Source organism: Mus pahari, chromosome 23 (assembly GCF_900095145.1).
Source record: "Mus pahari chromosome 23, PAHARI_EIJ_v1.1, whole genome shotgun sequence".
Classification (NCBI taxonomy): domain Eukaryota; kingdom Metazoa; phylum Chordata; class Mammalia; order Rodentia; family Muridae; genus Mus; species Mus pahari.
The window spans coordinates 7,339,783-7,365,905 of record NC_034612.1 but is presented as its reverse complement, the minus strand read 5'-3'; the positions used below and the strand labels follow the sequence as shown (position 1 = coordinate 7,365,905).

At 50.4% G+C, this 26,123-nt stretch overlaps 1 protein-coding gene across 2 annotated transcripts in view; it reads right to left on the bottom strand.

Moving 5' to 3' along the window:
* The window catches only part of Ksr2 (kinase suppressor of ras 2), a 359,141-nt gene that overhangs the window by 217,991 nt on the left and 115,027 nt on the right, over positions 1-26,123 (bottom strand). The gene's annotated exons all lie outside the window — the stretch shown is intronic.

Here is a 26,123-nt window from a genome sequence, read left to right as displayed (position 1 = left end):
AAGGGGGAAAGGGGTAGGGTCGCTGTGGGCAGAGATCCACCATCTGCACCTTACCACAGGTACGTCACATCGAGTGCATGTTATGTCTCAGCATCTTACGCTCCACACAGTGCATCTTCTGCACCTTGTCTGCTCATCCTGTCACACCTCAGGTTACACACCTCCTACTATGTGCACACATCTCCTGTGTGCACACACTTCCTGCTGTATACACATACCTCCTGCTATGTGCACACACCTCCTACTATGTGCACACATCTCCTACTGTGCACACACCTCCTACTGTGTGCTGTGGGCACACACCTCCTGCTATGTGCACACACTCCTACTGTGTACACACAACTCCTATTGTGGGCACACACCTCCTACTGTGTGCTGTGGGCACACACCTCCTGCTATGTGCACATACCACCTACTGTGTGCACACACCACCTCTTGCTATGTGCACACACCTCCTACTATGTGCACACACACCCTGCAGCTTCGGGCCATGTATACAGTACCTTAAATGCACCTCATATTTCATACTGATCATCTTGTACATAGCTTACAGCATATTCACCCCTCATACATACTTCATGCCATGTGCAATGCATCATCATGTCAGGGTGCTTTAAAAGACTGCCAAGGGAAATGTTTCCCTACGGGGCGACCTTAATGCTTGTCTTCAGCATGGACACAGACTTGATGGACAAGGAGACACATTCCTGAGGGCCTTCCCCATGGTTAGAGGGAGGGAAACAGAGTTTGTGATGTTCAGTAATGGTGAGCAGGGGACAGATGGTCCAAACAAATCACAGGCATGACACTGCTACACAGAGGAGCCAAGTATCCATGCACAGAGCTCCTGTGGGTCTCCGGAGACTACAAGGGGACTGATGTTACAGGGCTCACTCCCTGACTGCATTCCACAACCTCACAGAGAACACATGCACACACATGCATGTGCACAACACTGGACCTATCTGGGCAAGACCACTGGACTGTATCCATCTCAGTACCCTGGTTGCGACTCCATCAAACAAGATGCTGCGGCCATTAACAGAAACTGAGTGAAACCTTCCAGATTCCCTCTGCAACGTTTCCTTATAGCAGTAAGCGAATCCACCAACAACCCAATGAGAGTCTTCAGTTAGCCCAAGCGGCATAGCAAGTCCCTGTCCCAGATATCCAAAACCCAAGCAAACAGTTCCGTTAAAAAATAACTGTAGGGTGCCGGGCATAGTGGTGCACACCTTTAATCCCAGCACTCAGGAGGCAGAGGCAGGCGGATTTCTGAGTTTGAGACCAGCCTGGTCTACAAAGTGAGTTCCAGGAAAGCCAGAGTTATACAGAGAAACCTTGTCTCAAAAAACCAAAAAAAAACAACAACAACAAAAAAAAAAAACTGTAGGGCGAGCCCAGAAGGGAGGGAGGGAAGGAGGGAGGGAGTCAGAGGAAAAAGGGGAGGGAGGGAGGCTTCCTCAGGATGTGATCTCCCAGGAGGCCACATCAGCTGGCTAAAGGGTCACCATACCAACAGTAAAGACAGGTGGCCCAGTCTGAGGACATTGGAGGTGGGGGTGAGGGTGCGGGTGTGGGCGGGGAGGTAGGAGTGGGGGATAGGGGCAGGGCAGAGGTGTGCTAAGAAAAAGGCTGGCTTGTTGTATCATTTACTTTTGAAGCCTTCCAGAACTTCCTCAAAAAGAACAGAGCCAATTTCCAAGGCAACCAACAGTAAAGAATGTGGACTGGGGTCCTCAGAGAACAGCTGAATTGAACAGATGTAAAGACCACTCTCGAACCCCTATTGCCCCCCTCGCACCGATATTTCCCTCTCACTTGCTGCGCGGATAGCCCAACGCAGGCAAATCAGAAGAGTCGGAGCAGATCGGAAGATGGAGACCCTTGTGGGACAGCATGTGGCTTTGCTTCAGCCTCAGGACAGAGATGTGAGCCAAAGGGCCCACCCAGGTTGGCATCTTAACCACAACACCCTACTTGCAAATAAAGTCCCTGCAGGTAGGACTGAGCCAAGTTCATTCTGGATAAGGCCTAATCAGCTATAGCTCATGAGGAGGAGAGGAGCCTACCTGCCCTCCCAGACACCCAGGAGATGGAGGCAGAAACATCACAGGTCTGAATTCATCCTGGGCGACACGCTGACATTTGTTTCAATAGAGAGAGGACACAGAAGTGAAGCAAAGATGGAGAGAGAACCTGACAGGATGAAGCAACAAGCCAAGGGATGTGAAGACTGTCAGTCACCACACACACACACATACACATACACACACACACACACACACACACACACACACACACACACACACACACGTACAAGCGAAAAGGGGGAGAGGCTGGGATCCAACCCACAGAGTGGCGGGAGTCTGTGCTTGGCTGCTTGACTCTAAGCCCCAGAGACCGTGAGTGTGTGAGCTTGTGCTAATGTGTTCTCTTACAGCACCTATATCCCTAGCACGGCTACCTAGGGAAAAGACCCGTGTGTATCATCGAAGCTGACATATCATCAGGCCAGATGTGGTGGCATGCACATTTAATCCCAGCATGGAAGAAGGCAGATCTCAGTGAGTCCCAGGCCAGTCAGGGCTACACAGACAGACCCTGTCTCCAAAAGATACAAACAAACATTTAAAAAAATAATAGTAATAGTTCCTGTCTTAAACAAATTGGGGGGTGGGAGCTGGGGCCAGAGAGATGGCTCAGTGCTTAAAACAGGTTATGAAAGACACAAGTTCAGTTCCCAGCACTGACATGGGAGGCTCACAACCTGCAACTCCAACCCCAGAGTGGGGCCTCTGCCGCCCTCTGCTGGCCTCTGAGGGTACCTGCACTCACGTGCACATACCCACACAGACAGGGAGGTGCACATGATTTTGGAAATAGCAAATGGGAAGAAAAACGGCATTTGGGAGACAGTGGCTGGTCTCAGAGTTGGGGGATCGGTTACCCTGTCTTCCTGGAAGTAGGTCACTAGCCCACTTAATCAAGTTTTAGATGAGTAAGAGGACCGGATCAAAATCCCACCAAAGATGGAGACGGATGCTTTTATTTTTCCCATTAACCACATGGTACCCTGGAGGGCCGGGGCATCGCCCACTCTTCCTCCAAGGACAGATAAACAGACACTCCACTGGTTTCAGGGACTCACCACCCCCTTGAATTATTTCTTCAAAATTAAAGAGATAAAAAGAAAGATATCCCACCATGCCAACCACATTCCCTTCCCTGGCTAATCTGCTTCCTCTCTACACCCAGGCTCAAATTCAGAAGTTCAGGTACCAAGAAACGCAAAGCTTCATTTTCTTACCCAAGCTGCTCAAACAGGAGCGACTCTGTAGCGCCAAGGCATCAGAGACACCCGGCTGATGGGCTGTGTGCTATCAGCAACCCCCCCTCTCCTTTCTGATCCTCTTTTTAATAAAGTCTAAGGGGGGAAAAGGTAATTTTTCATTTTAAATAGGGCAGGTGTGGTGGCACAGGCTCCCGGGTTATTAATCGTCACCCTTGCCTCCTGTCATCCGTTTCTGGAAAAATCGTTTTATTTCAAGTCTTGACATGGGCGGGGAGAAGGGAATAGATTTTAAAAAATGAAAGGTCTGAGGACTGATTAAAGGCATTTCAAGGCTTACGGATTTTTTTTTTCTTTTTTCTTTTTTTTTTTTTTTTTCTCCCTTTTGACATTCTCTGATAAGGGACCAGGAGAAATAAAAGCCCTTCGAGAGGGAGAAAATGATTTCAGAAAGTCTAGGCGACTGTCTGCCTTCTTTGTCCCGTTCCATTGAAACCGTACAAACAGGCAAATGCATGGCTTAGAAGTCTGGATGTCAGAGCCAGAGGCACACACAGGCCTCAGCCCTTCCGAAGCAGCTGGGGAAGAGGTGGGCCGGGTGGGTCGGGCGGGCCCCCACCCCCACCATTCCAGGACTGCTTACTGGGGTTTGGAACTTCCCTGAGAATTTCAAAGAGCTTGCTGTTTTAATCACGCTGGCTTTCGGGCAGGAAGCAGGATCTGTAGACATGGCTTGAAAATATATTTTCCAGACTCCGGGGTTAGTTAGAGGACTAGAAACAGCAGCTCCTAGGATTATGAGTGAAGCAGTCTGAATCCCAACTGCAGAAAGCTCCAAAGTTCAAAATGTCTCTGGTGCCACCATGAAGCACCAAGTGGAAAATTCTGTGGCTGAATGTTCGCATATGACCAGTGACAGGGCAGACATGGACACGCTAAAAATAAAAATAAAAATAAAAATAAAATAAAATTAAAATAAAATTAAAATAAAATTAAAATAAAATTAAAATTAAAACAAATACTGCATAAAATTATTTTCTGGGGCCACAGAGACGACGCAGTGGATAAGGTGTTTGCCCACACAGACACCAGGACCTGTCTGTCCTTCCTTGCTTTTAGTTGCTGTGATCAAACCAAACCAACCTCGGGAGGAAAGGGTTGATTTGGCTTACACATCCCCATCATAGCCCATCACAGAGGGAAGTCAAGGCAGAAACCTGGAGGCAGGAACTGAAGCAAAGACCAGAGAAGAACGTGGCTTTCAGGCTTGCTCCTCATGGCTCGCTCAGCCTGCTTTCTTATACCACCTAGGACAGCCGTTAAGAACCACTAACCCAGGACGTCTTGCCTAGGGATGGCGCTACCCACGGTGGGCCGGACCTTAACACATCGATCATTAAGAAAACGCCCCATAGACACGTTCACAGGCCTAGCTAAGGAAGGCAGTGACTGAAAACTGTCCAGCACAGAATCTGACTGCAGAATCCACATAAAAGCCAACTCGGAGCCGTACTCTGGTGTAGTTCCAGCACTGGGAAGGCGGGAGACTCTGTCCGGACTCCCTAAGCAAAAGCTCGCACGGCGAGTAATTTACCAGCTGAGCCACATGATCAACTACACAGCAGCACAGATTGGCTTTAAGGTGTAATGCTCGCTGGCGTTTAGGATGTCCACGGTGTGGTGCCGTGGCCACGCCCACCACGTTCAAGATGAGCTCTGACCCCAGAGGTAAGACTTGTCCCCATCAGTAACCACCGTCTCCTCCCCTCCTCTCTCGCCCTTAGCGGCTACAACGACACGGCTGCCCTGTCATCATGCCATGCAGGGTGTTAGTGTCTGGCTCACTCTGTGTGGCGTTCAAGGTTTATTCACACGGCAGCACGGCTGAGGGCTTCCTTTTCGTGGCTGAGGTAACACTGGAATCATAGCTTGGTTCTCTGCTGAGCCGCTGATGGACACGGCACACCACCACCTTGACTTTCACCATACCCAGAGGAACACACACGAACTGGTATTGTACAGCTGTCTCCAGCGCTTGGAGCATAAAATAGGAGTGGAATTACTAGGCCAGGTGGTAACTCTCTTTAACCTCCTGAGAAATTGCTACACCATCTTCCTGGTTGGGTATGGTATTCTTCGTTCCCACCAGGCACATGGAGCGGTTCTCATTCTTTTCCCAACCTTTTACTATTGATCTTACCATAACCATCATCACCATCACCACCATCATCACCTCTACCATCATCACCACCACCATCTCCTTTACCACCATCACCAGTATCATCGTCACAGTCATCACCACCATCGCCAGCCACGTGGGTGTTTAGCAAAGCACATGTATCAATGGCCTCAGCTGAGGATACCCGGTGTTGACCGTGGCCCAGGTCCCTCCTGCCTCCTTCTCTCCCCCTACCTTACTTCATTACACTCTTCTTATAATCTTGTCACATTGATGAGGATGTTAACACTCTGAGGAAAGTCGAGTCCCCTGCCCAAGGCTGAGATGAGATCGATCCCACTTAGTTCTCAGGCTCTGTTTCTGGGTTGTGATATGATATCCTCCATGTCAGAATCAATCCTCTCAACCCAGAGGATTAAATATCCAAAACTGGAACCCCTCCCCGCCTTCACACTGGTTTCAGCGTGTTCCCACTGCTGGGTATTGGGAGCTGACATTGGAGATCCAAGTTGTATGGGATCAGATAGGGAAACTGAGCCTTCAAGGCAGCAGTTCTCAACCTGACACTGCGACCCTTTCATACAGCTCCCCACGCCGTGTCGACCCTCCCCCCACCACCACCACTACAAAGTTAAGCTTGTTGCTGCTTCATAGCTGTAATTTTGCTGCTTCTATGAATCATAATGTAAATATTTGGGGGGGGGGACAGACAATGGCCAAATGGATCGCAACTGCCAGGCCAAGAAACACTGCTCAGGAGTGCATCTCCTCCTCCCCCCCACCCCCATCTAGAAAAAGCTCAGTCCAGCCATCCCCACCCATCCCCTAATTCCCACCCACCCCACACACCCTCACCTAGGGAGAAGGCATGGCGGCCAGCGGGAGTTGCGCTCACTGCTCACATCCACAGTCAGGAAGCAGAGACACAAGAACGCTACCGCGCTTCTCCCACTTTCTCCTCGGTATTCAGCCCAGGATCCCAGCCCACAAGATGGAGCGGTGAGGACGACGGACCCAGGGTGAGGGTCTTCTCAGCTCAGCTAACGCAATCGAGATCATTTCCCACAGGCGTGCCCGTGGGCTTGTTCCCTCGGAGCTCTGTGTTCCTGTCAGGTTGACGGTCAGTATGAACCATCAGGCATACTCCAAGAAGCTATACCCGGAGCCGTAGGGCGTGGCCTTGCTCCATCCCCGTTGGGAGCATGAGCATCAAAGGACTGGAGTGTTCTGCCGCAACGCAACATCTGTGCAGCTCTTGATTTGGGGGAGGTAAGTACGCTTCAGAGCGTTGGTGAGTTCACATCCACGGAATCCACAAGGAGTGAGAATTCACTACACTCAGGCGTATCCATTTGACATCCATCTTGCCAGCCATAACCCTGCTCGGGACGAGTTCCCTGGGCTGACATGCCCGCTCCAGCCCTGCTACCCCTGCAGGAGCTGCAGTTGGCATTACGGATATTTATTTATTTGTGTATAGTTTCTACCTCTTTGTCTTGATGTGTAAGTCAGATCGTGTTCCAGTAGATCTTTGACAACCGATCCGAATGGCAGGAGCCACGGGTTCAAGTGGTCACAATGCTTCTATCATTCGCACACCGTGCTCCCTAAGGTGCTCCCTAATGCTGAGGTGCTCCCTAGTGCTGAGATGCTCCCTAATGCTGAGATACTCCCTAATGCTGAGGTGCTCCCTAATGCTGAGATGCTCCCTAATGCTGAGATGCTCCCTAATGCTGAGGTGCTCCCTAATGCTGAGGTGCTCCCTAATGCTGAGGATGTGAACCATGACCCACACAGATGTCCTAGGAGGGACCATGCCCTGTATGGGCCATTGCCACCCATAAACCCACATAGACTGTCAGCAAGGACTTCCATGCCCTGTGGGCAACAACGGAAGAGACTTCCTCCTCCTCCTCCTCCTCCTCCTCCTCTTCTTCCTCCTCCTCTTCCTCCTCATCCATCACCATTCCACAGAGGTGCTGGATCTAACTGTCCCTCCATGCAAGCTCCACGCATGAGCTCTTTGCTTTCCTTAGGCTGTCAAAGACGACGACGACGACGACGACGACGACGAGGACATTGGCCTTTTCGCCTCCCGGAATTGCTTTATGGCTTCTCGCTGCCACGCCCACTGGATCAACTTCACCACACCTATGCTCTGGGGTAAGGCTCATTCTAAACCGGTTATTTGAATAAAAGCTCCACAGCGCCCCCACAGCTGAGACCAAGAGAGCATCTGAACAATGAATGAGAGGGTAGCATACACAGTGTGGACACTCTCACCGAGGATCAGGGAACTAATGGGGTTTCTAAATGATCCATGGGAGGGTAATGTGTGCAACACTGACGCCCAAGAGCTGATTGGATAACCGGGAGGGCGTCCGAGCAACTAAGAGAAGGGTAGCACACGCAAGGTTGGGCTCATCTCGCAGATCAACTCCCCATGCCCCGGACAGGTAGAGCAGGATAGCTCAAGGCTTTCCCATGCTACTCAGAACAATGCACAAGGCAAAACCTGTTGATGGTCAGAGGATGTTTTCTCAATTGACTGTGGGTCCCTGAAACTGCAGAACACAGAACTGTAGGTGGGGGTGCCAGGGGGAGGGAACTCCTGTACCCCTTGTTTTTTTTAAGTTAGGAAGAAAGCGGGTTGGGAAGCCCTTGCATGGACAGATGTCCACTCGTGCCAGACACTTCTCAAGTGGCTAGCCTTGACACACAATGGTCTGAGGCTATCCACGGTAGAATAGGTCTATGTTGATTCTGCGTCCTTTGGCTAACATCCTAAGACAGCTGTACCTCTCTCCAGTCAGCATTCCCGGGACAGGCCACTGCAGGAGCCTCAGAGCAGGGAAGGGACAGCATAAGCAAGGACTCTTCTTGCCCAGCCCAGAACCTGTGAGAAGCCCAAGAGAAAGCCCAATGGCAGGCGGAGCCAGACTGGGAAAGGCTGACCTCTGAGACAGGGCTAATTCCAGAAAGTTCTGTCACTCTAACAGTCTGCCTCCCTTGAGTGACAGGCGTTATATTAGCTCTCCAGCTGCCTGTGTCTGCGGATTCCAGAGAGCCGAAGGCAACATCAGACGCCTCGGGCGCCTCAAGGTTCGCTATTTTTATCTCTAGATGAGTGACATTTGGGAGAGGCTTTCCAAACCCCTCAGTCCTCCTGCTGGCTGCCGTGCAGCTTCAGCGGGGCCGCCGCTTGCCCTCACGACTCAGTTTCCCCACACAGACAGCCCCAGCAGAATGTTTGTGACTCCGTGTGCCAGGACATCAGTGTCTCCACACAGAGCCAGAAAGGGATGTAGGTGACTCTAAGGGGAGGCCGTTGGATAAACTTTGCCAGACCTGTTTACCCGGCCTTCTACGGCAGACCCCAGATTCAGCCCCTACCCAGAGAAGGTCTTTCAGATGGACACAGAGCCCAGAGGAGCCAGAGATCTGGGTTTGAATCCCAGAGGCTGACCTCTTGCCTTCTACACACAAGCATACATGCACACACACACACACACACACACACACACACACGCAGGCGCAGGCACAGGCATGCACGTGTGCTCCAGAAAGAAAATTCTGGTACACACAAAACGGTTGACTCTGGAAAACAGCTTGCTGGGCCAGTGAAATGGCTCAGTGGGTAAAGGTACTTGCTGCAAAAGCCTAGTGACCTAAGTTTGACTCCTGGAACCTGGGTAAAAGTGTAACCTGTGTAAACCTGCATGCCTGTTGTGGCAGACATACCCCATCCCACCAAAATGATGATAAAAAGAAAGAAAAAAAACAAACAAACATTGTGTTTAGGAAAGAACACGGGCACAAACCAACACAGCGCAAGCTTGATTGAACCATCCGGGATGATCAGATGTACAAAATGGACTTTGTTCTGCCTAAAGAGCGGGGCTAGAACTGATCTGTGACTAGTGTTTTAATTTGCACTGGGTGTAGTCACACACACACACACACACACACACACACACACACACACACACGGTGAGTCTCAGGGCTTAGGGGCAGAGGCAGAAAGATGAGGGGTTCAGGGCTATCCTCAGCTACATAAGGGGCCAGCCTAGGCTACATAAGAACCTGTCTCAAAAAAAAAAAAAAAGCAAGAAAAAATTTAAACGGATTTCTGGTTTTGATGATAGAAAATTTCCAGGGAGAGGCAAAGAGACCATTTCCCAACAACATGTCTGTTCTTCCTGTTTCTGTATTTGCTCAGAATGGTCAAAATGACACATCCCATTATGTATTTTTATGGCCATAGGAACACTTGTCAGTTAGGTTTTTTTTTTATTTAATATAACCACTGAAACATCTAAAATGACATAAGCTGAGTGTGATCTCTTCCTGTTGAACACAGGCTGTCTAGACCCAGAAGAGGAGGCAGCAGAAATAGGGAAATCCCACCTTCATTAGTCACAATGTCACTGCGCGGAAGTGGAGACCGCCTCCTGGGGAAGGTCCCCGGGAGCTTCGACTGGAAAACGAGTGACAGTTAATTAAGGAAAAGAAGAAAGAACAAGTGTCCAACCCGGAGCCAACATGCTCAGGGATGCGACAGGCTGGAGAAGAACCTGAGAGCCCGTGGGCCAGAGCGCAGCCCGTAGGATGAGTTTAAGGGGACGGATCAAGGGGACCCACGACCGCTGTGATGAGGATTCACCCCAAAGATGGTGCCAACTGCAGTCTCACAGTCCCAATGGCCAACCCAAATGACCCCAAGCCACTTCCCTCTGTGGTAAACCCACCACCCCTGGAGGTCAGAGGTCACATTCTGGGACTTCCTGTTGGCTTCTAACATCACAGTCCCAGGCACAACATTGACTCTAGCTCTACTGGAAGGAGCTCTACGCAAGTAGGTACCCAACAGCCACCTTCTCCCGGTTCTCCACCTGTCGCAGAGGCCCCAGCTTCCCATCCCCTGAGCTTGCAAAGCTATTTTTAGAACTCTGCGCCCCGGAGCCCAGAGATAAAGAACAACCGTGTCTTTAAAAGTATCCCTCTGGGCCCGCAAATAATTAAACCTCTTAAACTGATAAAAATCTCAGAGTGGGGCGGACCTGCCATGTGTAGACTTCAGCAACACAAATGTCACGGTCCACATAGGTCCCTCCCTCCCAAGGGACTGGCCCTAAGGGCCAAGTGATGCGGAAGTTGCGGTTCCATGCTTGGATGGTTTCATCAGAGCCCCAGTATGTGCGCCCCAAAAGTCTAACTGCTGGAATCGTGTTATTCAGAGGTAGGCCTTTGGAAGGACTACAATTTGGACATTAAACGTCTCCCTTTCCAGCGACCCGTGTGTTAAAGGATGGGTTGGAGGTGGGCTAAGGGGCGGGGCCTAAAGAGGACTTCAGGTCACGAAAGAATACCCTCCATGGAGATTATGAGGCCCCACTCTCTTGTACTCTCAGTGCTTTCTGAAAGGTGAGTAATTTCCACCATGTCATGGGCTCCAAAAGCAACATGCTGCCTTGCCAGGAGTCTAAAAAGAAACACAACCCTAAACGAATCAGGAGCATCCATGATGGAAGGGGACCTTTCTCCCAGGCATTTGTTACAGTAACCGAAAGCTGACTGATGTCACTGGCCGTCACTAGGATCACAAGCGATCGTGTGATGGGATTCATGGCTTCCCAAGAGGAAGGAAGGAGACCCGAGCTCACATGCCTGATCCATCTCTGCATGCCGCACCCTTCACACGTAACACAGGAGCCTCTGCCAGAGCTTGGCAGATGCAAGTCATTGATGTCTCTTGGATACCTCAGCCTTCAGAACCGTCGGGAGTGAGGTTGCTGAGAACTGAATCTCGGGCCTCATACACGCAGGGTGAGACTTAAGACTGACCCAGACATAAAAGGCAAAATCTGACCCAAGAGCTCGTCTCCATCCTTTTCACTACAGAGGTGGAACGGGTGGGGGGTGGGGGATGCTCAAACAGGCAAAATAAAGGAAAAGCATCCAGTGAGGAGAGACATCCAGCCCCTGCAGTTATAAAGAACCTGGCAGACAGTCAGCTGTTAAGCAAGCAATCCTAGTAATGGGGAAAAAATGCTAATATACTCCCCCCTCCACCTCCTGTTGATATCTGGCTAAGTGAGAGCTGCTGTGTTTAAGAATAAAATAAACAGGGCCTGGGAATCCAAGCCCACCACTCCAGCTATTTGGGAGTGTGAGGCAGGAGGATGATAAGCTCCAAGATCTTCCCGAGTCACAGAGGAAGTTCGAGGCCCGCTCTGGGTGAACCACCTAATTCTTTACTGTGACATTGATTCATGTTGGAGCCCCTCGTGAGATTCAAAGTGTGTCCCATGCACACCAACGTGTCTCGCCAGGGAAACTGGCCCCTGGGGACAGGGTGAGAGAGCTGGGCATGGTGGTACATACCTGCCATTCCATTCTCAGGACACGGAAGCAGGAGGGTCACCCATTAGAGGCTAGCCTGGGCTAACACTGGAGGCTAGCCTGGGCTAATAGGAAAGACCCTCTCTTGAGATACTGAAAGACAAGTGAGTAAGAAGGTGCAGGATGAGACTGGGATACACACCCACTGAACGTGAGCCTGGCAGACAGCAGTTAGCTGAGCCGATCCCTGGGTCATGGATATCACAGACAAGTGTATGCATCCCCAGCTGCTGTGTAACAAGCAATCCCAACTGAGTTGGTTTCATTCTGCCTCGAGCTATCATTGTGACACCCTGGCTGTCCGAAGCTCAGAGTGGGTCTTACTTACAGCACACAGGCGCCAGCGGGGTAGTCTCCTTCTAGAGGATCTGAGGAAGTGCTTGCCTTCTTGCCCTGCTCAGCCTTAAAGGCCACCCAACCCCTTGGCTCTGGCCCTTCTACTCTCATATCTCAGACAAATATGGCCCAAAGCTCTCTCTCTGTCTGCCACCAGCCTTAGAATATCCATGCAACCCCCTCTCCCAGAGCCATCATTAGTCACATCTGTGAAGTCTCTCTGCTCTGTGATGCGAATGAAGAGCCGTGGCCTGCCAAGATGGTTCCATTGGTAAGACACTGAACCTGACGGCCTGAGTTTTTGGTTCCTGCCACCAACGTGGTGCATGAAGAGAACTGACTACTGAAAGTAGTCCTCTGAGCTCCACGCGCGTGATGCTGTTGGCGAGTAGGGTCTCCCTACCACAGCAAGCAAATGCTCCCCAGCTTTGACGTCTCATCTGTAAAATGGGTGTGTGACGACACTGGCATCCAGTGGACTGGAAGGTGACACTGTGGCTGGGTGCTCCAGATTAAAACATACCTCCTGGAGGGAGGGAGGGAGGGACGGAGGGAGGGAGGGAAGGAAGGAAGGAAGGAAGGAAGGAAGGAAGGAAGGAAGGAAGGAAGGANAAAATGGGTGTGTGACGACACTGGCATCCAGTGGACTGGAAGGTGACACTGTGGCTGGGTGCTCCAGATTAAAACATACCTCCTGGAGGGAGGGAAGGAAGGAAGGAAGGAAGGAAGGAAGGAAGGAAGGAAGGAAGGAAGGAAGGAAGGAAGGAAGGAAGGAAGAAGCTCTGGGAACTGACAAGACTCAGGGCCCCTCCCTGGATCTTATGAATCATAAGCAGCGGCTGAGGCACAAGGAGACTTCGGTGGAAATGCCTGCAAGTTGTGCAGTGTGTTCCAGACATGCTGCTGTCTCCAGGCATCACCCAGGGGGGCGGGCTTTTCTTCTGTCACTAAACAGACCCTCCCCAGGCTCCTGTAAGAAAGTCAGTGACCTCACGGGCTCACTGATGGACGGATGCGAGTGTTTCTTTGGTCTGTCGATGGCTTCTCTGTGAGACAACTAGGAAGTCATGTGGTGGTAGCCTGCAGGGAATCACGTGACAGTAGCCCCCAGGGAGTCACCTGACGGCAGCCCAGAGGAAATCATGTGACAGCAGCCCGGAAGAAGAAGGTGGCACCCTGGAGGTGCGGGAAAGAGCTGGCAAGAGTTTACCTGTTCCTCCAATCACCTCCACAATCTACCCAAACCAGTCCACTGTCTTTGAGATCCAAGTTGTCCACATGCCAAGCCCAATTTTGAGGCTCAGGAGAGAGGGAGATATTTAACTTGCACCCCAGATCTGACGGAGGGGTGTCACTGCTCATATAGAATTTTCTGAAAGAAAAAAAAAAAGATTCATCCCACACCCCACCCCCCAGCCCTGATCTGTGATTCATGGGATCTTTGGGGACAGCGCCGTTGCTGGGTCTCAGAGCCATCTGACTGATAATTGCACTCAGAAGCTTGGATTGACAAATCGCCCACACCTCCTAATTATGGGCTGTTTACCTGACCTATTTGATGATTATTAATCCACTCGCAAAAATATTTTCGTTCCTGAAGCAATCGCAGACAAAAAGGATGCCCGCTCTCCCTCTGGGGACTGCCAAACAATGTAGGGAGTTAAGCAATAACAAGCCCTTGTCAGAGTGATTTATTGAGCATGAAAGCAAAGAGGGAAAAGGGCCCCCCCCCCATTTCCCTTCATTAGCCACACCCAGGGGAGGAAGCTGCAGTCCTTTCTGAGCCAGGAGCCCTCTGTGGAGAGGTAGAGTTCAAAGCCAGAGACATCTGAGTTCAGACGAGGTGTCAGCACGTCTTCCGTGTTCTCCACCCTCACATGAAGGAGCACATTAAAAGAGTAGATACCCAGTGCCAGAGACAGGCGCAGGAGGATCGTGAGTTCAAAACTAACCTGAGCTACATAGCAAGACCCCGTCTCATACTTAAGGGCCAAAGGGCTGGTTAGATGGCTCAGCTGGTAAAGGCGCTTGCCACCAAGCCTGAGTTTAATCTATCTGGTGGAAACAGAACTGAGTCCCTCAAGGAGCCCTCGGACCTCCGTACTGAAAACATAGCACGCTCACACAAGGAAATAAACAAGGAAATAAACGCAATCCATTAATTAAAACTCTGTAAGCTCGGGTTTGGTACATACGGCGAGTCCATGAGATCCAGCTCAGCCTCCTTAGCATTTTACAGGTGGGCACAGCAGGGAAGCAAGGATTCCATACGACCAACATGAGTCACAGCTGCTGAATAGTGGCAGAGCTGCCTCCGCAGCGCCCCCTCCGTACTTCCCTCCCCCACCCCTCCACCATCTAACACAGCCCAGCAAAGTTCTCTCCCCACTGCACCAGGGCATACTCTCCATAATGCACTGCCAGGGCAGACTCCCTCATTCTGTACAAACTGGCACTTCTGGATTGGGCTTGTCATATTCTGTACGCCAGACTTTTGACTGCAGTGGCAGAAATACAGTCTTATGAGGCCTTCAGAGCCTGACCGAGCTAGTTTACCGAGCAAGCATGAAGACCCAGGGCATAAGTGAAGACTCTGGTGCTGTGGTGTGCACCTGTAATGCCAACTCTGAGGAGGCAGAGACAGGCAAGATACCTCAGGCTCTCTGGCCAGCCACATGGGACCAACGGTTGAGACCCAGGCAAGTGAGAGACCCTGACTCAAAACAAAACAAAGTCTCTCTCGGGACAGCTCCTGCCAATCTACCAGTAAGTTCACAGACCAGTGTAAGAACCACTCCCAAAAAGATGCTTAGAAAACGGTCCCCAGCCAGGCGTGGTGGCACACGCCTTTAATCCCAGCACTCAGGAGGCAGAGGCAGGTGAATTTCTGAGTTCAAGGCCAGCCTGGTCTACAAAGTGAGTTCCAGGACAGCCGGGGCTGCACAGAGAAACCCTGTCTCGAAAAACCAAAAAAAAGAAAGAAAAAAGAAAAAAAAAGTCCTCAAAATAATGATGACGGTTATTGTCACTGTGTTAGCATGGCTGTTCTCATTATGCTAATTTTTGTCCATCCTTGCCTTCCTGAGAGAGATGAGATATTCCCAGCCACCCCCGCGGAGGAACCAGGCTTGGAGATAATAAGCCTTGTTTCTGCAGTAAATCAGGACCCTTCAACATATTTAATAATATTGTAGCGCATCCCGAGTTTCGAGGTTCCTAACGAGAATCGAAACTACAGCCATATCCTTCAAGACGCTTTTCTGAAAACACGCTCTGTCTCTCCTGTCACAAAGCGAGGATCTAACGACAGCCAGCCGAGAAAGGTCACTATTACTTCCCAAGAGAGGCTGTGGGTGAGAATGCTTGCACACTGGGCCCTGACACCGCCGCAGCCAGCCAGCATCCTCGGGAGTGACAAAAAACGTCTAGGGCCTGAGTAGGAACAACACAGTCCAGTTTGGAAAACACACCAGGCTATGCAGGCCAGGCTGGCCTCAACCTCATAATCCTCCTGCCTCAGCCTGCCGAGTTCTGGGTTCACAGGCATGAGCCACCACCCTCAACCCAACACTCAGTACTGAAGTCAGGAATTTTGTCAAAGACAAATGGCATTTCAAGGAGAAAAAATTATAGTTGAAGGTAAACGGGGGCCCTTTGTCTAAGAGAACACACACACACACATAAACACATGTGCATATACACATGCATGTATATATACATAAATGCATGTATATGTGCACACACATACCCACACGTGCATATACACATAAACACATGTATACACATATCAATGCATGCACATATATGCATGTATATATACATAAACACTTATACACATGAATACATATACATGCATGCACACATAAACACGCATGCATAGACATGTGTATATAAACACACTTATAAATATGCATATGTTCATGAACATGCTTATACATACATATATATTCAACTCATATACGCATATATACATATACACACATGCATGCACACATAAATACACATGCATAGACATATGTACACACATAAACACACAAACACACTTACAAATATGCATGTGTTCATGAACATGTTTATACATACATATATATTCAACTCATATGCATATATATACACACATACATACATACATACATACACACACACACGTGGAGAATTTGGACTTAGTATGATCTGCTCATGCTTGGACATCTTGGGCTGTGGCTGCCAAGAAGGGTCCAAACTCTAAGCCCCATACTCACTAGTACCCATACTCACGGCCAAGCCGCTCCCTGCCGTGATTCTGAAACCAAGGACAATGGAACCATGTGGCTCACAGCTTGAATACTGGGGTGAGTTAAACAAGCAGAGCTGTGTGGTGACTGCCTAGGAGCTCTGTACAATCTGGACCCCGGAATTAGACACACTAGCATGCTGGTATTTTAGATACTGGCTAAGGGTAGCTCCGGGACCAGCAGCATCTGGGGCTGTGTTAGAGTCACAGGCTGACCTGAGACCTACTAAGATGGAATCCCTGTGGAAACATGATCCCAAGTGGTTTGAGAGTACAGTAAGTATAGGAAGGTCTAAAGTCTGTGTGTGTGTGTGTGTGTGTGTGTGTGTGTAATATGTGTGCATGTGTGCATATGTGTGAGTGTGTATGTGTGTGTGCATGCATGTGTATGTATAGTGTATGTGTGTGTATATGTGCATATGTGTGTGCATGTAAGTATATATACGTATATGTGTATGTATGTACATGTGGCATATGTGTGTGCATGTATGTGCATGTGTATAGGTGTATGTGTGTATGCATGTGTATGTGTGTATGCATTCATGTGCATATTGTATGTGTGTGCATGTGTGTGCACATGTATATGTATTTAGGTAAATGTGTAAATGTATCCATGTACATGTGTGCACACATTAGTGTGGAAGGCAGAGCAGGATATTGGGTATCTTCCTCAATCATTCTTTATCTTAATTTTTGGGGTAGCATCTCTCTCTGAACCTGACTGTTCAGCAAGCCCCAAGATCTGCCTATCTCAACCTCCGATTTCAGGGTGAGACACTCCTGGCCAGGACTGGCTTACACACAGGAGCTGAGGATTTAAATTTGGGTCCTGATGGTGCTGAGCATCTTCCCAGCCTAAGTGATGTTTTAAACTTAGGTCTATTTGAAGGTGAGGTCTTTGTGGGTGTGGGTAAGAAGACAGCAGGTGATGGTCACACTCAGAACCTTAGGGAACATTTTCCTCTGGCTGCCTTGATGGTCGTAAGTTACATGGTCCATGCTTCTAGCCCCAGGCACAGAGCAGAATCGTCCAGAAGGCCTTTCCACACCTGATGCTCTCAAAGAGCCAAAAGCCAAAGGTTCCCCTGCTCCTCCTTCCTATGAGCAAAGGACAAAGCTGTTCTCACAGAAGCCGCTCTCACTAGAACTGTGACATCAGAAGCCCAGTGGGTGTTCAGAGGGAGCCTAGACAAGCTGGATGAGGGGACAGACATGCAGCTGGAGAGGAAGGACAACTTAGAATGTTCTATACCATTGCTGGACAACTGTGGTTCACAATTCATTGTGTATTTTGAAATAACTACCAGAGAGGATTTTGAATGTGCCCAGCCCAAAGAAATGACCGGTGTCTGAGACAATGGATGTGTCTGTCACACTGCTCTAAGCTTTACATACTGCATACATGTTTCTTATCATATCCCACATACATGGGACAGTTATCCTGTATCAAGATTTTTTTTAATGAAGTAAAAATTTAAGAATAAGCAAATTTTAAACTCCTGGTCCTTAGACTCAAATCTTAGACCCGCTCTGAAGAAGAGCCTGGGCAAGCCAAGTTCAAAGGGATTCCCTGGTGACTTCCAACTGCAACTCTGGCTTGGTCTAGACCAGCTGCTAGAACCTTCTATGGCTCAGTTGTCCTCCCTCTGAATTACAATACATTTTAAAACCATTTCTTAGAGACCGGGGAGGTGACTCCATTGGTAAAGTACTTGCTATACAAGCAGGAGGATCGGAGTTCAATCCCCGGCAGGTGCCTAAAAAGTGCAGCAGTACACAGCTTTGATGCCCATGCTTCAGAGGAGACAAGCAGATCCCGGGACTCTGCTGCCTAGCCTAGCCTTGACAGCCAGCTCCAGATTCAGTGAGCAACTCCAGCATCAAAATATAGCCCCGTGAACAATGGAGGAAGACACCCAATGCTAACCTCTAACCACCACCCACCCACCCACCCCCACACACACACGCACATGCACACGCACGCGCATACACACACACACACACCACACGCACACATGCACATGTACACACACACGCACATGCACACACACACACACACACACACACGCGGCACAGAAAGTGGGGGGGCTGGGGAGGAAGGAGAGAGGGAAGGGAAGAGGCAAGGGTTGCTCACTGCCTTGAGAATAGTGTGGCTCTCCTGACACCTGTCACGGGCCTCTCTGGGTCCCCCAACCCCTGTCAGGATCCATTAAGCAGCTAGCACAGATAAAATCCCACACACGCCTGCCTCTTCTGCTCAGCCCCATGTACCTCAGCCTGGGCGGCCCTCACACTTCCTTGTCATAGAAGGGAGATCAGTGGGGGCACAGGGCAGTTGCAGCCCTGGTGAGGGCTGTCAGGGAAGAAGCTGAACAGGGGGCACTGTCACCCACAACTCCAGGGTGTGGTGAAGCAGGTGGGCCCCGGGATTCTTGGGAAAATGGGCACATTTTAGAAAACCATGAGAACTCTGTACACCACCAAGAGTCTCTTCTGTACCTGAGAACCACAGGTTGTCATCTAGATGAAGATTGTAAAAATAAAACAAAAAAACAAAAACACTGACCCGTTAGGCTGGTCCCCAAACTGGGTTCCACTGAGCAATCCTATCCCACAGTCAAGAAAACTTTCCCATTTAATTAACAGATCTGACGCAGAAAGGCTCCCACTGTGTGGTGAGGTGGGACCTCGCCTTGGAAGGCATCAAGGCCACTCTGCACAGGCTGCTGCTGTTGTGCATAGCAAGCAGATGGTGAAGGGCCTGGTCTGTGATGGACGCAATTTGAAGGTCCGAGGATGGCTGTAGAGAGCTCTGAACGTCCCCTGCGCCAACACAGCCTCCATTCCAGTAGGAGAAGATAGAGGATTGATCTCAAGGAATCACAGGTAACCTGTTGGGCAAACCGGCCTGTAATTCCAGCGGTGGGAAGGAAGGGGTGAAAGGGCCATGGGGTCGAGGCCAGCCTGGACTATATGGTAAGACCCTGTTTGAAAAGAAGAAGGGAGGGAGAGGGGGAGGAGAGGAAGAGAGAGAGGAGAGGAGGGGGAGAACGAGGAGAGAGGAAATCTACCACCTGAACTGTGTTCTTTGTTCCTGCTTCCAAGCAAACAACGTCTCCATCCAAACCTCCCCACACTTCCCTCCACCAGCCATGGCGTCTTTGAACTTCTGTAGTATGTGCCTTCTCCGCCAGCCCAGAGGGGATCAGTAGTGTCCCGCCCGCTGAGTGTCCCACCTGTGTGACTCAGGGGCCCTTCTTAATCTCTGGGGATGGGGAGCTAACATCACAGGGCTGACATCTTGCTCCCTCCGCGCCCCACTCTGCAAGCCCAGGGAGACAGAAAGTGCATCCATTTCTCCCTCCCAGACCCCTGACGCAGGAAGCTGAAAGAGGACACGTCTGTAAGCCACTTCAGGAGGAGGCTAATGACTCTGTTTACACATCCAGCCTTGACCTTGGACCCACTGAAGCAGCACTTTAGAGACCAGAAATCCACAGCAGAGCAAGTCATCCATCAGCAGAGATAAAGCGGGGGTGGGGTGGGGACGTTCATCCATCGCTGACGCTGACGACACGAGCGGAAGTCCCAGGTCCAACCTTTCCTGTGTGGCCATCGAGACGTTACCTAGCATCCCTAAACCTCAGTTTCCCCATCTCTATGATGGAAGCCACACAGGGAAGTCTTACAAGCGACCGACATGAAAATTAGGGCTGGAGAGAAGGCTCAGTGGTTAAGAGCACTGACTGCTCTTCCAGAGGTCCTGAGTTCAAATCCCAGAAACTACATGGTGGCTCACAACCAACAACAGTACAGCTACAGTGTACTGATATACGTAAAATAAATAAATAAATCTTTAAAGAAATTAAAAAAAAAAAATTAAAGGCTACTTTCTTTGGACATTTAGCCCAGGGCTTTGTACACGGGTGGGGTCCACTCTATGCTAAACCTCAAGAGCAAGGCTTTCCACCACGATGACTTAAAAACCAGAACATGTAGCTCTGGCCTTCAAGGCTTGCCAAGCTCTCTGGACTCCAGCCCCATCAACACCTTATGCCTCTCTTTCTTCTTAGGTCCCGGCTAGACATCATTTCCCAGCATGCTTTGCAGCCAGAGTGTAGCCATGAAATATGGGTAGAAGTGAGACCCAGCATTTCAAAGCCTCCTCCGTGTCCCCTCCCCGTCCCTCCAGGGACCCTGTGCATGTGTTGTGATGAGGCCGGAGCCTGAGTCCTGCTTTCCAGAATGAATGGCTTCTTGGAGCATCCCGGGCTCAGTCAAGAGTACCCATGATGTTGCGGGGCTTAGGAACAAACGTCCGTGTTTAGCTGCTGAGACCCTGAGGTCTTCCTTCTGAAATGATCAACAAAAGCTGCATTCACCCACCCCACCCCCAGGGCCTCTTACTCACAACTTACTCTTACTCTTTCTCTGAAAATCTCTGGCCCATGATATTGCCTTCATCCCACCATGCACACCTGGACCCCAGGGGTCTCCATCCACCGCAGCCTTCAGTTCAGCCTTGGATTACTCTCAACTGAGGGCTGGGAGGATGTTAGGAGAGCTGAGGTCCTACACACTAAATGCCCATTAGTCCGAATGCCCCTTTGCCACACCCCAACGTGCCTCCAAGGTTGCCAAATGTCCACAGGGGCCTGGGGGAGAAGGGTAAAAACAGGACTCCCTCAGCTGTACAATTGTCACCCTCCAACAGACACCCCCTCATCATCCACGGCTCTGCATCCCTCGACCTGAGTGCTTCCCCACCAACCCCACCCCCGAACTCAGCACTTGCTGGAACCGCCTGACCACTCTATTTGCTTGTTGGCTTGCTCCCCAGATGAAAAGAAGTCCCCCAAGAACGGGGGCCTCATTCACCCTGCTTTATCGCTCCTGCACAGCCGGTGCCGGCTCCCAGAACGGGCTCCCTAAGTATTTGCAGAATGAACGAGAGGGGAATTGGATGCTAAATATGGGGAAAGGATGGATGCCATCGCTTGCCTCCAATTACAGGAGCGATTGGGGAAAGAGACAGTGATTCAGGCACCGTGGGAAGAGGGCAAAGCATCCCGCCCACTGTGGGCCTCTGTGATAGCCAATCATGGCCGCCCCATCAATGGCAGCTCTGCACCTGGGACGTGGAGTCCAGGAGGAGCCTTCACTGAGGCCACGGTCCCCCAAGATCAGGTATGGCAAAGCAGCTTGAGCTTGCCTGGGGTTTCTTTGGATTTGGGGGCGAGGCGGGGGGAATTGTTCTGTTTTCTTGGTTCTCTGCAGCACAGACCGTACATAGCTAACCAGTCGCCTCTGCACTATGAACTGTCACGGAAGGGTGCTGAACTAGAACTAACCCCTCACCTCACAATTTTAAAGATGATAAATGGGTACTCGGAGCTAGGAGATGACTCAGCGGTTATAGAGCTTGTGTAAGCCTGAGGTCTTGAGCAGGGGTCCCGGAAATCCACATAAATGCTGGGTGGGTGGCAGCCCACCTATAACTAGACTCAGAAGGTAGAGATGGTGCATTCCCAGAGCGAGCTGGCTAGTAAGACTAACTATTTCTGTGAGCTCTAAGTTTGACTAAGGCCTTCACTCAACATATACTGTAGAAGACCAATCAATTCCCTATATGAACCTCAGCCCCCCCCCACAGGAATATGCAAATGCTCACACATGAATGTGCATGTATACATGCATGCACACAAACACATACACACACACATACACATAGGTACACACGCGTGCAACACATACACACACACACACACACACACGTACATGTGCACACGCTCACCAAATTCTAATTCTCCTGTCTCCATCATGTTCCCATATTTAGCATCTGATTCCCCTCTCAATCATCCAGAGAATAGTTAGGAGTCTGTGCCAGGAGCCAGGCACCAGCTGTGCAAACCACGCAATCACCACTGCACACCACACACAAATGCAAACAGGAAACCAGGTGACAAGTGTCCATAACCCAGTCACCTTGCCCCTCTCAGCTACAGCTACACTGACTGCTTGCCCATCCCAGACAGCCACGGGGACTGTTAGCAATTTTGTTTCTCTTGCTTTGGCAGGGGGTGGGAGTGGGGGTAAGGGGTGGATCAGGTTAAAGAAAGGTGTGGGGCTAAGGAGCTTGTCAAATAAAGCTGGAGGTCAGGAGTGCAAGCAGGAACAGCAGTCAGAGAATGGTCTTTCTGGGATGTTTTCCCGAGAAGATCAGAGCTGAAGATTCTCCAGCTTCCAAGCAGGGCGTGAGTCTCGAGTCAAAGCCGCCCCGACAGGAGGCAGCCCCAGTGCACAGAACACTGGCATCCAAGCGCATTCAAGACCATTTCTGCCCTCCTGCCTTGCTCTGTTCCTCATATCAGCACCCCTCCCATCAAGAGCCTGATCATAGCTTACATCATCAGATCTGTGACACCATCCCCTACCACCTTCAGCCCTTCTGCCAACCCTCTTGGAAGGGAAGCGATTTTGAGGGACAGCTTTGGCACCACCAAATAAGAATAACAATTTTGACAGTGGTGACCCATCTTAAGGACTGTTTCGGATTCACTGGATTGAAGGCAACATAGTAGCAGACGAAGGGATGGGGGCAGGAGAGCTCAGTGGATAAAGCGTTTGCTGAACCAGCATAGGAACCCATGTGAAATCCAGGCACAGGGATGCACACCTGGGACCCTCCTGCTGAGGAGGTCGAGTCAGCTCAGGGGCCACCAGATTAGCTATATGGCAAAGCTCCTGGCTCAAGGAGAGACTGTGTCAAAAAGTGTGGGGGGCTGAACCACGCTAATAAGACAGGAGGAATAAATAGCCCTCTAGTGAGCCAATGAACTTGTCTCTCCAGAAGCCCTGTCACTGAATGAAAAGGTAACTTTCCCTCTTTCCCTTTTTCTACAGGGTCTGGCCAGAACAGCGAAATACTAGGAAGCCAGTAAAGAGATGAAGACAGGTTGGTATGTATGTGTCGGTGTGGAATAGCACCAAGCCACACAGCCTTCAAACGCCAAGCTCCCGGAATAGTATGTATGGTGGCTGAGAAATGGCTCGATGGGTGGGGCACCTGCCCCACGATCCCCGTTACATCCATCAACAGTCCTCGGGATTCGCAGAAGATCCAGACGGTAGCACAGGTGTCTGTGATCTGTGCGCTCCTACCAGGAGACAGAGGCAGAAACGGGGAAGAGCCCAGGGGCAAGATGACATAGCAGTAAGCTACCGAGGGACATCGCCTCAAACAAGATGGAAGACCAGGACTGACATCTGAGGTGTACCTCTGACCTCCGCTCTCATGCTATGGCTGTGGCACGTATCCCTCCTAATCTTGGGTACCTGTGTAACTCCTCCAGCAACTGTGTCTTCTTGAACCAGTGGTGGGTGTCCAGGGCTCATCACAGAACCTAGCAAGAGCAAAGGTTGCCACGGCAGACTACAACCCAGAGGCCCGGCACCGAGGGTAGGAAGTACTTTAGTTAATTCTTACACACAGGATAACTCTCACCTTCAACACCACGCTACCTGCACTCTACAGAGACAAGAGCAGCTGAGATAGCGAATGGGCCAGCTGATGGTCTGACAGCAAGAGATCCCAGCTCAGAGCCATCGGGAGGGACCTGCACCCAAGCACTGCACAGCACCAAGAAGCGGCCAGAAGCAGGGGCATCTAGCCTGATGCGCTCCTGTTTGCAGGGGCTGGATCACGGAGCAATTGTGTTTTCTCTGAACTCTCTGCGAAACCTCGAACCAAGTTCAACCCCTCCTGGATGAGAGGGCTTCAGCAAGCGCCTGAGAACTTCACAGCCTTTCTGAGACCTGCTCTCCTCCCCCCTGGAAAAGAGAGTTTGCTGAGGAGGTGTCCCCAAAGACTTCCTGTCTCCTCTTTGCCTCTGAATTTCAAAACCATTCTAGCAAAACTTCATTAGGCTCGGGAGTGTGATGGGGATAATGATCTCATTCCTCTCGCTCTCTCGCTCGCTCGCTCACGCTCTCTCGCTCGCTCACGCTCTCTCTTGATCACCCTTCCCCACATTCCCAGACTGAACCGGCGTGGGAAATTAGATGCCTCTAATTAATGACTCAATAAATAGAGGAAAGGGGCAGTAGGGAGGGACATTTACGGGAACTGAAACACACATGAGTGCACAGCTACCTGCCTAGGACAAGCTTGACACTCCTAAAAGAGAAAGCCCCCAGCTGGGTGTGAAGACACGGGCCTGTGGTCCCAGCACTTACTCCTGGAAGATCAGGAGTTCAAGGCCATCTTGGGCTAGAGAGGGGGGGGGGGGATTTTCTCATGGAGTACAATCTTTTTTTTTTTTTTTCCGAGACAGGGTTTCTCTGTGTAGTCCTGTCTGTCCTGGAACTTACTTTGTAGACCAGGCTGGCCTCAAACTCAGAGAAATCTGCCTGCCTCTGCCTCCCGAGTGCTGGGAATGAAGGCGTGCGCCACCACGCCCGGCTTCATGGAGTACAATCTTAATTTGGCCCCTTAATAGCCCCTTGCACACCCATCTCTGTGTGGCAACCTTGGGAGCTAGGCAAATGGTGAAGATCTCTGACCTGCAAGGGCCGGGGCCTCGGTCACCCCACCCTCACTCTCGGCGTGTTCCTTGGGGTGTACACTGATCAGGGATTACAAACAGGTCGTTAAGGCCACACAGCTGAAGTCCAATCTCCATGTCTCCATTTGGCTTTGGGAAGACTTTCTGCCCTTCCCAGCCTTGGTTCCCTCCCATGGGACATGGCAACAAGCTTGTAATTAGTGGCTATGAACAAGGATAGAGCCAGGCAGTGATGGTGCACGCCTTTAATCCCAGCACTTGAGAGGCAGAGGCAGGTGGATTTCTGAGTTCAAGGCCAGCCTGGTCTACAGAGTGAGTTCCAGGACAGCCAGGGCTATACAGAGAAACCTTGCCTCAAACACACACACACACACACACACACACACACACACACACACACACACACAAAAGCAACAACACAAAATGAACAAGGATAGAGGCTGTGAGCCCTGGTCAAGGGTAAGATGTGGCTTTCTCTCCCTCTCTCTCAATATACCCATCTATAAACCACAGAACATTAACATATTGATGGCATTGAACCCACAGAGATGGGAAGAAACTGCCCAGTATGGTCTGTCCAGGAATGTTTCTGGAGGCCGTCTTCAAGATGATGACGTACTGAACTGCAGGCTGCCACCTGAGCCATGACTGATAGACATCCTGGGTTGTTTTAATTGGGGTAGCTGTCACTTCTAGGCCAGCTCTTGGTCCACTGAATCCATTCTCTAACTGAGAAATGAACGACACCACTGGCTGTACCATGAGACAACTCTGTCTTTAGAGACATGTTTGTCAGAGGCAGGTGTGGTGGCAGAAGTCTGTTGTCCCAGCACTAGGGAGGCAGAGGCAGGAGGATGCTAAGTTCAAGGCCATCCTGGGATACATAGTAATATCCAAAGTGTGGGGTGGGAATGGTTCAGAATATTATCATTGAAATGCAATCACAGAGACTAATGAGATGACTCAGTGAGCAAAGGTTCTTGGGTTCAATGCCCAGAATCCATGGAAAACCAACCCCACAGACAGGTCCTCTGACCTCCACATATGCACTGTAGCATACACACACACACACACACA